The 13,271-nt window shown below is 37.4% G+C and overlaps 1 protein-coding gene across 2 annotated transcripts in view; it reads left to right on the plus strand.

Annotated features, from left to right (window-relative positions):
- The window catches only part of plxna3 (plexin A3), a 172,510-nt gene that overhangs the window by 105,591 nt on the left and 53,648 nt on the right, over nucleotides 1-13,271 (plus strand). The window lies entirely within an intron of this gene.

The following is a 13,271-nucleotide window of genomic DNA, read 5'->3' on the forward strand; positions in this document are numbered from 1 at the left end:
TAATATACAAATATTAAATATTAAGTGTGTATGTATGTGTCTGTGTGTATTTTATATATATATATATATATATATATATATATTAAAAAACTGTTACACACACACACACACATCATTATTTATTTTTAAAATAATACTTTATAAACATTTAAAATATTAATTATATATATATATATATACATATATATATATATATACATATATATATATATACATATATATATATATATATCCTAGATATATAAATACATTTTATTATTTATCATTATAATAATAGTAATATATACATTATTTAAAATATATGCCCTAGATAAAAAAAACTATGTTTAACTCAGTTGAAATGTTGATTATAACTGTTTTATTAAAAATAACAAAAAACAGCAGTCCGTTAAACTCTTCGCATTCTGTTCCCACCATAAAATTGAAAATCAGTTCTAATCTAGTAATCCTGAATTGCCCTTTTAATAATCAATCAGTTAGTGCTGAACAAGTACTTGACTACTCGATTTCTCATTCGCGTTCTAGTCTGAACGGTTCCAGTCTCGAGGGTTAGATCTGCAGTGGTGCCACGCGGCATAATCAGATTCAGCTGTATTATGAGTTCATTTATGATTCAGTGTGGCTCAGATGACTCACTGTTTCTCTTTCTCAAATGAAAGATAGATTCAGATGTTCAGAACGGCTCATCTGTTCTCAGTTTCCTTTGCTGTGATGTTCCCTAGGGGGTTGGCATTCTTTTAAACTGAGTATGCAAGCTATTGTGCCCTGCTCCCTGGAGGAACAGGAAGTGAGGACAACAGAGCCACTTATGTGTCCGTCTCAAATTCATACACCGATTTAAAGGGGTAGTTCTCCTAAAAATGTAAGATTCTGTTCTTTGCTCCCCATCATGATGTTGTTCCAAACCCATATGCTGGTAGTTTTTATGTGGCATACAGATTAAATGGCAACTTTAGGGTATGAAACAACATAATGTAAGTAAATAATGACAGATTTTCCTGTTTGGATACGCTGTTCCTTTGATATCCAACAAGCCCCTCAGGCCTTAACAAACCCAACCTGGTCAACAAGTGTCCATCTGTATGTGTAGATCACACAATCGCTTCTTTCACTCATTGTCTGTGGTACACTGGGAATTTTCTCACACACTTCTTTGTCTCGTTTGACACTTGCTTGAAATTTCAAGCAAAGACATTTTCCCTCGCCGTGTGTTTACACTGGACGATAAAAGGAAGACTTGTTGCAAATGTCATTCTGACTCGGAATAGAAATCCAGTTTTCACAAGTTGTTATTTAAGAGGACATTCCACTGAGTGTTCATAAGTGATGGTGTGCTATTCATTTTTGAAGCATTTGGAATTAAGTTTTTATTTTCTTATTTTTTTTTATAAAATTTTATTATGGTTGATGAAATGGACAAAATATTCCATTAGACTTCCATTGAAGCAGGCACTCAAATCACATATAGAGACCAAAATACCATAAGCCACTTACACATTACAGCTAAAAATAGTTTTTATGCAGTGACATTACTAGACATTAGCTGGGTTTTATTTTAATGATTTCGGGATTTCTACTGCTGGTTAAAAATGCATTTGTGGGGATAAATTTTCCAAAATCTGTATTTATATGATAGAAATTTTAGGGTTTAATTATTATTTATTTATTACTTTAACATTTTGTTTTATTGGTACTTAGCAAACTGATTTTAAAACTGTACTTAGCAAACTTTTTCCCCAAAAAAATTGTATTAGTTGATTTTGTTTATTTTATCCTGATATTAATCGGTGAAACACATTGACCAATAAATTGTTTTTGGAATATTCCAATTTTTCAAACAAATGAAATTCTCAACTTGCATGCCATAGCTAATGTACAATAAATCTCAAAAATTCTTAATATATCGTATAACGTACACATAATTCACCCAGGATTACCATTTGCAAAACTATGCAGTTTGGCTGAAGGTACTTTGACTCTTTTTGGGGTCAGTAAAACATAAGTAACCAACCAAATCACCCTAGTAACCATTTAGAAACGATTTTCTGCAGAAGTGTTAGAATAGAGTGCAGTCTCATTTCCATTCTGCAAATCCGATTTGAGTCAATCAAAGTTTCATCCCGTTGATTTGATAATTCTCCTTTTTTCGCAGCGGTATGATGGATGCAGGAGTGTTTTCAGGGGTGTCTTCAAATGTAATTCCTTCCAGAATTTCAGGTGCTAATGAGTATCGAGCCAAATAACTTGGCCAAATTTTTTGCTGGTGCCTTTTGTTTGTGGTTACTGATGTTTGAAATGGGCCCAAGTGTTTAATGTCTGGGTTGGTGTCGTGTTTTCAGCCAAGATTCTGTTGCGGTGTGGGAAAATAATAGTCTTAGCACAGATTTGGCCCAATCTGTGAATAGATTTACATCTTGTATTCCCGCCCCCTCCTTTCTCCTCTCTCCTTTTCACCATTTCGTTCTCTCCTTTTGCTTTTCATTTCTTGTCTGAGCGCATTATTGCACACTTGACTGAGCTGTAGGCCGCTGCCTTCAGAGGTTGAGAAGTTACTGCTGCCTCTGTGTTTTACTGCACCCGATGACCGAGGAGTGAAAGGAAAACAGCATACGTGACTCTACAGCTGCTTGGATACCAGACTCTGAGGGCATTTGCTTTATTTATATCTCTCTTGCATTTTTTTGCATCATGATTACAGAGTAAAAGCACAGCGACAGGAACAAAGTGGCATAGCTAACTAACTCTAGCTTTAGATGAGACTAGATGCGAGTGTGAATCGGCCGTCTAGTCAAGGGGTTCCCAAACTTTTAAGCCCACGACCCCCAAAATAAAGGTGCGAGTGATTCGCAACCCCTATATCCTCGGAGGTGGTTAAAGTATACAAACATTGCGTGAAACTGTGCACATGCACTAATAGGCATACTTACAACACAAAATAACACAACAGTCAAAACAACCATTATATTATTTTATATTAAATATTAACATCACCTAATGAGATTGGTGCATAGACGTTGGAACAGGGGGGGCGCGGTCGCCCCCTAAATTTACATAAGTACTAAAAAAACAATACATTTAGAGTTTGTAAAATACACACTGATGTTTATGGAAGAGGTAATAATAATCCTTTCCATTATAATTCGACACGTTTTATTCATATCAGATACACATTGTGTAAGTAACTTTAATGTTTACTCTATTCTTCCAGTTCACCAGCCCAAACTTTTAAGTATTTCGGGAGTGGATGAATTCACAGGTTGTGAACCTCTCCCCCGTTCATTTCACCTAGGGGTTCTATTTAATTAACATTTGTTCATTTCATTCATTGCGCCTTAACACCAGTTCAAACTGAGTCCCTAAAGTCCGCCGCAAGAAGCATAACTGTACGTTCACACCGCCGCCGACTTGAGCGGCAAAGAAGCTCTGGCCGCCCTGTCGAGGACGCTTGTCAAAAAGTACGGGGAAGCTTGTTGAAGCTTGTTGACGCTTGTTAAAGCTTGTTGACGCTTTGGTCGCTCTAACGTACCAGCATTATGTTAAAGAGAAGAGAAGTGTCACAACATGAAATGTAAACAGAAAAACAAGCAATACATTGACACTAGAAACCTTTTATAATGACAGCATTTTTATATTGCCTATTCCCCATCTCAACGCACGCATACAGCTTGCCACAAATAACCGGCCAAAGTAAGGATTGTGCATTAAACATTTGAATTGTTTATTAATAAACTAGTGTTTTCTGTCAGTTTTCGGTTCATTTATGAGACGCGCTCCAGTTCACGTGCCGGCGCCTCCGTGTCCTAATTATATTGTCTACTATATTTGCTTTTTATTTATTAATCCAGTCAATTTGTTGATGAAAACTTTGATTAAAATGAAGATACAATTTATACAAAACGAAATTTACTTAAAACAAAACTTAATAAGTGGTCAGAATTATGTCTCACCCATTACAAATGTTTTCCGATATATGGTGACTCAAGCACTGATGGACCAAAGAGCGTGCATATTGACATTTGCTGTAAACTTGAAATATAAATTCTCAGAAAATGCATTTCATACAAATATATTGAAACGTCTGTTTATATAGGCCTACTCCGTTAATAAAGGAGTCCGGACATTGGAAAAATATCAGTCCACATGTGTTTTATATTTAATATGAGGGAAATAGACATGCATGCATGCGTGACACAAAAAATCATTTAACCTTTAGGTAGCAAAATATTTTTTAGAAAATTCTACTAGACTAACGTCACTCATAAATCATGAAATTCCACACATCCAACATCTCTTGATTTTATTAAAAATCTTTAACTTTTAGGTTGCAAAATATTTTTTAGTAATTCTGTCAATTACACTTCTGGAAATCATCTCGCGACCCCCCCTCGCTGTCTCACGACCCCCCGGGGGGTCGCGACCCCTACTTTGGGAACCCCTGCTCTAGTACACCGCTTCTAGACTGGTTTCAGCCACAGCTCGCTCTCCAGTCCACCCAGTTTATGGAACATTTATGTAACTGATGCATTAGTTATGACGTCATCATTGTTGTGATGCCACAGCTATGAGTGAAGGTGAGAGTTTGGGCCAGATGAGCCTCAGAAGCAACGTATTAGAGAAGACATTCATTATTTTCATGTTTTGGCTAATAACTGAAAAAATTGACAAATTTACACACACAAAAAAAAAATATATATATATATATAATTTTTTTTTAATATATATACCTGACAACATTTTGTGTCCGTTTTATTTTAAATGCACATTTTAAATGCATCAAAATATATATGTGTATACAATAATATGATATTATGTAATATAATTCTGTTAAATACAAAACTACAAATAATTTATTAGGTTTTTATAGCTGGAAATGATCCATCTATAATGTAACTCAATGTAGGAGATAGATAGATTCTGTAATGCAAGTCAATGTAGGGGATGGATGGATGGATGGATGGATGAATGGATGGATGGATGGATGGATGGATGGAAGATAAAAAATAAGATGAAAAGTGTAGAATGCGACTCCAGTAAAGTGCTTAATCTGTTTGGTCAGATGTGACAAATCAGGTTAGAAGCTTCTATAAGCGTCTCCAGACATATTAATATTTAATTTGGTCGGTGCCACTTTTTTATGCCGTCATTACAGCCGAAGAAGCTGCCAGGCAACTAAGTGTTTTCATATCTGTGATTCTGACATTACAGTTTTTCAATTAGAGAAATTATTAACTATACGCACGGCTCAGAGAAACAAGGTTAATTGGATCTGTAATCAGGCCGTGTGGATAATGAGGCTTAATGATAGCCAGATGAAAGATTGAAAATGATTTGATATTTGATTTGGACTTTATATAAGCACGACGGGACAGACACCCATATGATAAACACCTGCCTGATTTCAGAAAGAGACGGACAGGCACACAGGGGAGGAGCCAACAAGAAAAGAGGAAAATCCTGTGCCTGTGCGCCCCTCGGCTTTTGGCGCATTTTAATTTTACACTTAACTGAACATCAAAGAGATGCCTTATCAGTGTTTATCAGAGGCAGCCGGCAGCGCTGAGATATGCCCATCTCTCTCGGTTTGTCTGTCTTCCCCTCCAGCACTGTGCCTGACAATCTTCTTATCACCCCCCTCACTCTCGTTCGAGAAAAGAGTTAGTCAGCGAAAAGTGGTGAGTCATCCAGTGTTGATACTGGAGGGGAGAGTGCTGGTGTAGCAGATCCTCCAGTGACAGCAGTTCAGAGAGCGTCCCGTCCCGTCAGGAGAGATGCCAGCGCTGGTCACTCTCATGTTCACATGCTCCATCAGAAACGTTTAATCAACACTTAAAACCTAGTGAGCTGCCTATGGTATTGATATATGTGTATTTTATTATCGTTTCGTTTTATATGTAGTATAAAAGTTTTATCATTTATTTTTTATTTTTTATTCAATTATCTATATATTAGATGTTTTTATTTAAAGCAACTTACATTGCATTGAAACATTTTTATCACTTCATGCATTCCCTGGGAATTAAACCAATGACCTTTGAGTTAATCATTTTATTTACCATTAATTTACTATTTTACCCAACGTTTATAAAATAGAGAAAACAAAGGTTGTGGGTTTAAATGAATAAATGCTTATATGCTTATTCATTTATATGTATTCATTTATTAATTCAGTGGGTACCGGATTGAATGCAGAAATGTTAGTATCGTCACATTTTTAAAATGTCGGTACCAACTTGGTTCTGATTCTTTTGACAACCCTAATAGACTATGTAGTGCATTGTTTAAAGCAGCACTATGCAGTTTTTTTTTAGCTTAACTGAACAGCTTCAGAGTTATTGGAATGGTTATATGACTCTTTTCGGGTTGAATGGTGGTCGCCTCGCCCCCCCCCGCACTTGCAACTTTGGGCCGGCGGTCCGCCTCAGCGTCAGGAAGTATCGCGTGATTTCAGCTCTCGCGATGTAAATGAATTGCTTTACGGCACTGCACACATTACACGCATACACGCCCCCATCCAGTATCCGGCTAGCTATAAGAACAACTATCGTCATGGCTAAACCGGCTTATAAGAAGCAGAAAGCTAGGAAAGCATTGTCGAAGGAAAAGAGAAAGAGGAAAAAGCAGACTGACCAAAAAAACGAGTAAGACACGAGTAAACATCAGACCTGCGTTTTCAGAATGGAGAAAAAAAATGAAGAAAGCGCTGTCGGAAGACTCTAGAAAAAGGAAACGAGAATCTAACAGCGCGAGGAACCGGACAAGAGTCCCACTCGCTCAGTCTTTCACTGTTAAAGTTGATTCCTGCGATTATCATGGGAACAGTTGTCAATATCTCACATAATTATCAGGACATAAATAAGCCTACATGTTGTAAATAGTGTAAATGAGCGCAATTTGCAAACTGTTATGATCAATTGCAATAATCATGTCTAACAACATCATAATAACGGACATTGTTATGAAATAATGCGACATACATGATGTAACTTTATTGATGTCATCTGGCATTTAGGCTCAGGTTTGCCTAACGCGGTAGGCTACTTTATTATTATGAAGTGCAGATATGCTCTGCGTGAGTTGTATTTACGACAGTAACGGTAAATACAAGTACTCTACAGCGACTCTAGGGGTCGCTGTTTGATAAAAACGGAATTCCTGCATAGTGCTGCTTTAAGTATATTGTCTTTTTTTAAATAGTCTGTTTATAATTAAATTGAACTCGTTTTTTTCCCTCGGATGGATATTTTGTTGTTGCGGTGCATTCTGGGATTGCCCTCTCTGCAAAGACTATATTAGCCATTTTCCACCGACACTGTTCCGGTGCGGGTAGCTGGCCGTTGTCTGTTCTTAAACCTTTCCGCACATTTCCACTGCAGAATGGGATCCGGGCCGGAAAGATCGGTTCAACTCCGGACCCAGAACGCAAACCAAAAGGAAGATATGTGATGATTTTGGTCACAAGGTGTCTTAGAAGGCAACATTATTATAGTAAGCAGCTCATAAGGTTTTAGAACAGAGCAACTTTTGAATCATTGAATTCCTTTTGTCATTTTAGGATATTCAAGCCACGTTTGGTCCGGATGCGAAATGATAAACAAGCTCACTATCATTTAGTTAGCCGGGGGAGAAATCCGTGTTGGCGTGGGCCGAGAGCATATGTGGGCTCTTTCAGTGATTATCACGCTGGCTTATTTTTACATTCACAATGCTCAGGCATTCTTTTGCTCTGATCAGAGTGAGTCAGTGATACAGGCCCTTAAGCACACGTGTGTGTGTGTGTATGAGGGAGAGAGAGAGACTCAGTGAAGTGCATCTTCTCCCAGTGTAAGCTCTGCCCTGATGCCTTGGCCCAGGCTTTGAGAGGTGCTTCAAAAACCCTGACATAAAAACACTCTTCACACTGTAAACAGGGCGAGTGTGACGGGGTCTCTCCAGCTCCCAGCAGCACTCCAACGCCCTGGGCCTAATCCACCGAACAGCAGCCGGCTTCTCTCGCTCTCTCCACTGCAGTGTTTTACAAGAAGAGTATTGCTACATCTGTTTGAGGGTCCTCCAAACTCATATTGATTAGGATTCTTTCAATCTGAGCTCGGGCCCAAATTAAATGAAAAACTCTGGGATTTTGTGCACTAAATATAGAAAGCACAAGAATCAGGGTTCACTTCATTGTGATTATGGGGCCTTAAAGTATATATTCAAAAGTTTGTGGTCATTAAGATTTTGTATTATTTGAAAGAAATTGCTACTTTTAGTCAGCAAGGATGCATTCAATTGACAGTGAAATTACTTTAAAGTGAAAGTAAAGACATTTAAATGTTATGAAATATTTCTGTTCAAAATAAATTCTGTTCTTTTTAATTTTCTGTACATCAGAGGATCCTGAAAAAAGTATCATATTTTCATTGAAAAATGTTAAGCTGCACAGCTGTTTTTAGCATTGATAATAATAAGAAATGTTTGAGCAGCAGTTCAGCATATTAGAATGATTTCTGAAGCATCACGTGAGACTGATGTCTGGAGAAATTCAGCTTTGTCATCACAAAAATAAATTACTTTTAAAAATATATTAAAATAGAAAACAGTTATTTAAAATTGTAATAATTTTTCACAGTTTTTACTGTATTTTTGATCAAATAAATGCAGCCTTGGTGAGCAGAAGAGACTTTTTTCAAAAACATAAAAAAATCTCACCGACCCCAAACTTTTTAATGTTAGAGTACAGTATGTATCATTTTAACTGGTTTCTGGCTGAGCAAAGTCAAGTTTTCCTGAGGAAGTTACGATAGCAACAGTATGCTGCTCGAAATTATGTTTTGTTTAAAGTATATTTAAGATAATTCATTTACTGTGCTAAAGGTCCCACAAAACTTGTTTCCTCAACGATTTGCCTCAAGTATTGACAAAAACTAGATCCTTTTGAAAGTCACTGAATAATTTGCACATTAGTTGCAAAGCAGTAGTGTACTGTATGTGTAAAAAGATTAAAATAAATGAGAGAAATAGTGGTTAAAAGAGTGGTTAGGAATGAGGATTATTTCCATATCAGAGTGCAAATTTTAACAGCTTTAAATGTTGAAGCATTGTAGAACAGGTCAGGGGACAGATAATTACTACATGGAGCACAACAAAAGACTAAATCAGTGCAGAGATTACAGTGTGACAAATATAAACAGAGATGTGTAAACATTCCTGCAGATGTTGTGCTGTAGTCAAGAATAAGTCTGAATTCAGTATTCTGACTGTATTACACATTATACTACTGGGCTGTTGAATGCTTGAATCTGATTGGTGGACGGACTTTCTACGGCGTGCAATTATTTTCAAGGAAATGCACGGCTAAAGTTGTTCCAGCAGGTCCGCATTACATGTCCATATCCCTTTGCCAAATGATTTCAGTTATTTCAAAGGTCCTTACAACCTACAACACAAAAGAACCAAAATCCAAACGACACTGACCAAACAAATGAATATACTAAACAATAGATTAAAACCGAACTGATTATTTAAATTTTTTCTGCCACAAAATTGCGTTTTGTCAGCACTGCTCTGGCGATTTTATCAGTAAATTAGTTAAGCAACTTAAAAGCTACATGACATTTGTAAGACTGGAAAACTAGTTGAGGAATGATCACTCCTCGAGTGGACAAAGGACCCTGCTGAAAATAACCATTTGAACTCACTCTCGTGCATTCGTGACGCAAATCTCACCCCAGAATCATTCTAATCTACATCTTTTACCTTGACCCCCTCATTCTCCCCCCACTTCTTTTCCCTCACGTTGAAATCATCTGAAATTCATCCAAAATATATATGGGTTTTAATGTGAACAAATATCAGGCATATTTATACATGTTTAGTATCATTTGAAATGTCTCATTCCCAAATAAGTAAACCAAAAGGTAATAAAGTTCGTAATAGTTTAAAAATATCTTGCACACAGAAGGGTGTGTCTTATAGATAAATGGTCAGAAGGTGTTTACTCAATGCAAATTTCCATTGTTAAGCAAATGGTTCAACTTCTGCCCCAGTAAGTCTGGGACAGTGATTAAGGTGAATTTCCACTGTGAACTCATGTTTACTGAAATGAGTTCTGGCTATATAATGGAATGCAGCAAAAAGATCAGGGCTTTTTCTGTACCTCAGATCAGCCTGTGAGGCTGAGAGTTGCCGAAACTCATTTCTTAAATGTCGGGTTAACATTTCTCCTCTTTATTCAAGACTCAAGAGCATTTAAAGTTTTGTATTGATTATCTTTGAACTGATTATGAAATTGTTATGATACATTTACCTGACATTATAAATTGTTACATTTGATTATTCTAACTGACTTGGACATTATTTACATTAGAGTTAAAATGAATAGTCAAACATTCGCTCACATTTAATGATGCACTGATATCATTAAAACCGTTTTCATTTATGGAGTCAGATGAAATAACAAGTTAATACATATGAAAAAAATCATTTCATTTAATCTTGTATGTTGCGAAAAGGAAAGACTAGTAACACGTAAAGACCTTCCGTGCTGGTTGGATGCCGGACTTTGGGCCGATCAAGCGCGAGTTTACAATTTCTCACTAGCGAGGTATTAACGGCGCTGTTCTTGAAGCAGATAAACTTAGTTTCCCTCAGATACACTGCTGAGAGATGCACAGACACAGGTAATACACACACACTTAATCTCTCTCTCTCTGTCTCTCTAAAAACTGCATTACTCTGCTATCAATGGCTCAAGCCTCCGTTACTAGCTCTTAAATGACGTTTTGGAATTCGCAACGGAGGCATTGGATGAGATGCGTGACAAATTAGTCCTACACACAAGAGGGTTTAAAGGGCAAAAATCTGAAAGATATCTTGAAATACATCTGAACAATGTCTTGAGGTGTGGTAACCGTAGTATAAGTGGAATAATTGACTCCGGGCCGTTGAATTATTAGAAAATAATGCACACCCCCATCATGTTAAAACATGTAAAACAGGTCTGGTAGTTCTGGTTTACAACAATTTCACGGTAAATTTTTTGTTTTTAGTTAAATTAGATGCAAACTACTGCTTAAAATATTTTCATGAAGCGAAATGGTTTAAAGTGAAATAAAATTGTTGTCTTTAAAATGTTTCATATCTAACAAATCCAAGAAAATAACTAAAAATGACTTCAAGTAAAGTTAAAAATGATAGAAAAAAACCCTAACTGCAGTCTGTGACTGGCATTCTTACTGCCGACATGTTTAAATTCATCGTCTTTTCATTTACACACATTCTCTGACCTTCACTTTGCCAATTAAACTGACTGTAAGTGTGTCCTTTCTGGATTGGAGCGGTTTTGAATGCAGTGGCTGCTCTGTGTTCTAATAAGGGTCTCATTCTTTCATCTGGTTTAAAATGCGTTTGATTATATCAGTATATCACGCGTAGATGTCCTCCTACACAACGGCGCGGGTCTGTTTTCCGGCTTTGCCCGGGTTGATGAGGCTTCAGCGTGTTTGTTATGCGTATGGTAGGTGACCTCTGGGAATGGATGGACAGCGGACCCCTAATTACGGCCCGCACTCACGCCCCTCATTCCTCAGCATCTGAAATAAAGCATTTTTAAGTCTCCCTCTTATTGTGTGGTCTCTAAGATGGAAATGTTTTTGATTTTTGGGGTCAAGCAAGAGCAAAACTGTCTGTATTAAGGGAGAGATTTCAAGTTAAATAAAATGTTCCTCTGAGGATTTTGGATACTAGTTTTGGAGTATAAAACTTTATGAGTAGTGTTCGTTCTGGCAGTATATTTAGATGTGTAGCGTTGAAACAGCTGATGTAGGAGATTGTTTCACTGTGGATTTATCAGTGTGAGCAGCTCTAAATCTCTTTCTGTTTGGCCGCCATATACAACACCACAGCAGTTCTGCATTGCTGTTTAATTTGTATATAGATATAGATATATGCGTGTGTGACGTGTAAATAAAAAAACAAAATAATTACTTGTCTGGGTAATCAGAGAGTTATGACAATTTGAATGGGCAAAACTACTCGTATTAGTAAAAGTCTAGTATTTGGCTTCCATTATAGTGGGTTTATAAACATTGGTAACATTATATGCTAGTATAGGATAATGTATATTCACAATGTTAGAAATGTCATAAAACATACTTGTTCATATATATTCATGCTTGAATGTGAATTATTGATCTGTAAAGCAGTATGACATAAAGAGTGTTATATAGGTTGATTGACAGCATGGCTGCTGTTCAGTAATCTCTCTCTGTAACATTTATCATTACAGGAAGCTAAATTAGCTTATGTATGTATTTAACCTTAAAGAGCAGCACTGCAGGGACACGATTCACCAAGAGTAATGGCCATGAAGATCTCGCACACATTTTCAAACTGGCCTCATTCCCAACGGGACCCCGGCGTCTCCCCCCTTTTTCCTCTCTCATAACGTTTTATTTTTTCCTCTTTCTCACTTTGATGCTCTGCCTCTCCATTTTTCTCTCTTCGTTTGTGTTCTCCAAGTGTCACTTCTCCTTCTGTCCCTTCTCAATCTGTTTTCTTGTTCCCACAATGCATTCTTTCACTCTCTCACACTCTCTCCTCCTCTTCTCCGGCCTCGTCTCGTCTCGGTGCGGCGACTCTTTCATTAAGGAGCTGCGGGCTGAGGTAATTAATTGTGGGATGAGTGACAGGGAATCCATTAGCTCAGCAGGAAAAGGCTCTGTCTGCTGTGGTCCTTCAAGCCGGACGGAAGTGACACGGCGGGCGTCTGTCACCAGCCAGCCATTACATAGCGCCGGTCTCCATGCGTCGCTTAAGCACGGCAAACAGGCCTGACGCAGACACATTCACACAGGGTGCCCTCGTCCTCGCTTCTCATGCCAATCGCTAGCAATAACGATAAGCTATCTTGTTTTTACATTAGCAAACACTTTCCTGCTAAAACAGAGATGCACCTAGATCTTCTGATAAGAGACTTTTAGAGCTGGAGTGGGACCAGCAATCTTATGCTTTCATATTTTAGGGAGTTGGTGCCAAACGATCATCTTTCAGCTTCTACGATAGCAAGTGCTCCATTTATACTTTAAATGGAGGTTTATACTTTGTGTATCTTATGGATGGTGTTCAATCAATACGAAGGATTTTGGCTTGAGTATCATAGCAGTCTTTGGTATCTCGAAATCAATACTAAATCAATATCCTGGGCAACAAGTTAACTGCCTCAGGCGACAGATGAAATGAAACCAGGGCTGTCAAAAGATTCAAGAATTCGCAATCTCATAATGTTTTGAATT

The sequence above is a fragment of the Siphateles boraxobius genome, unplaced genomic scaffold (genome assembly GCF_051911475.1).
Source record: "Siphateles boraxobius isolate OS27281-9 unplaced genomic scaffold, OSU_SipBor_1 9, whole genome shotgun sequence".
Taxonomy (NCBI): domain Eukaryota; kingdom Metazoa; phylum Chordata; class Actinopteri; order Cypriniformes; family Leuciscidae; genus Siphateles; species Siphateles boraxobius.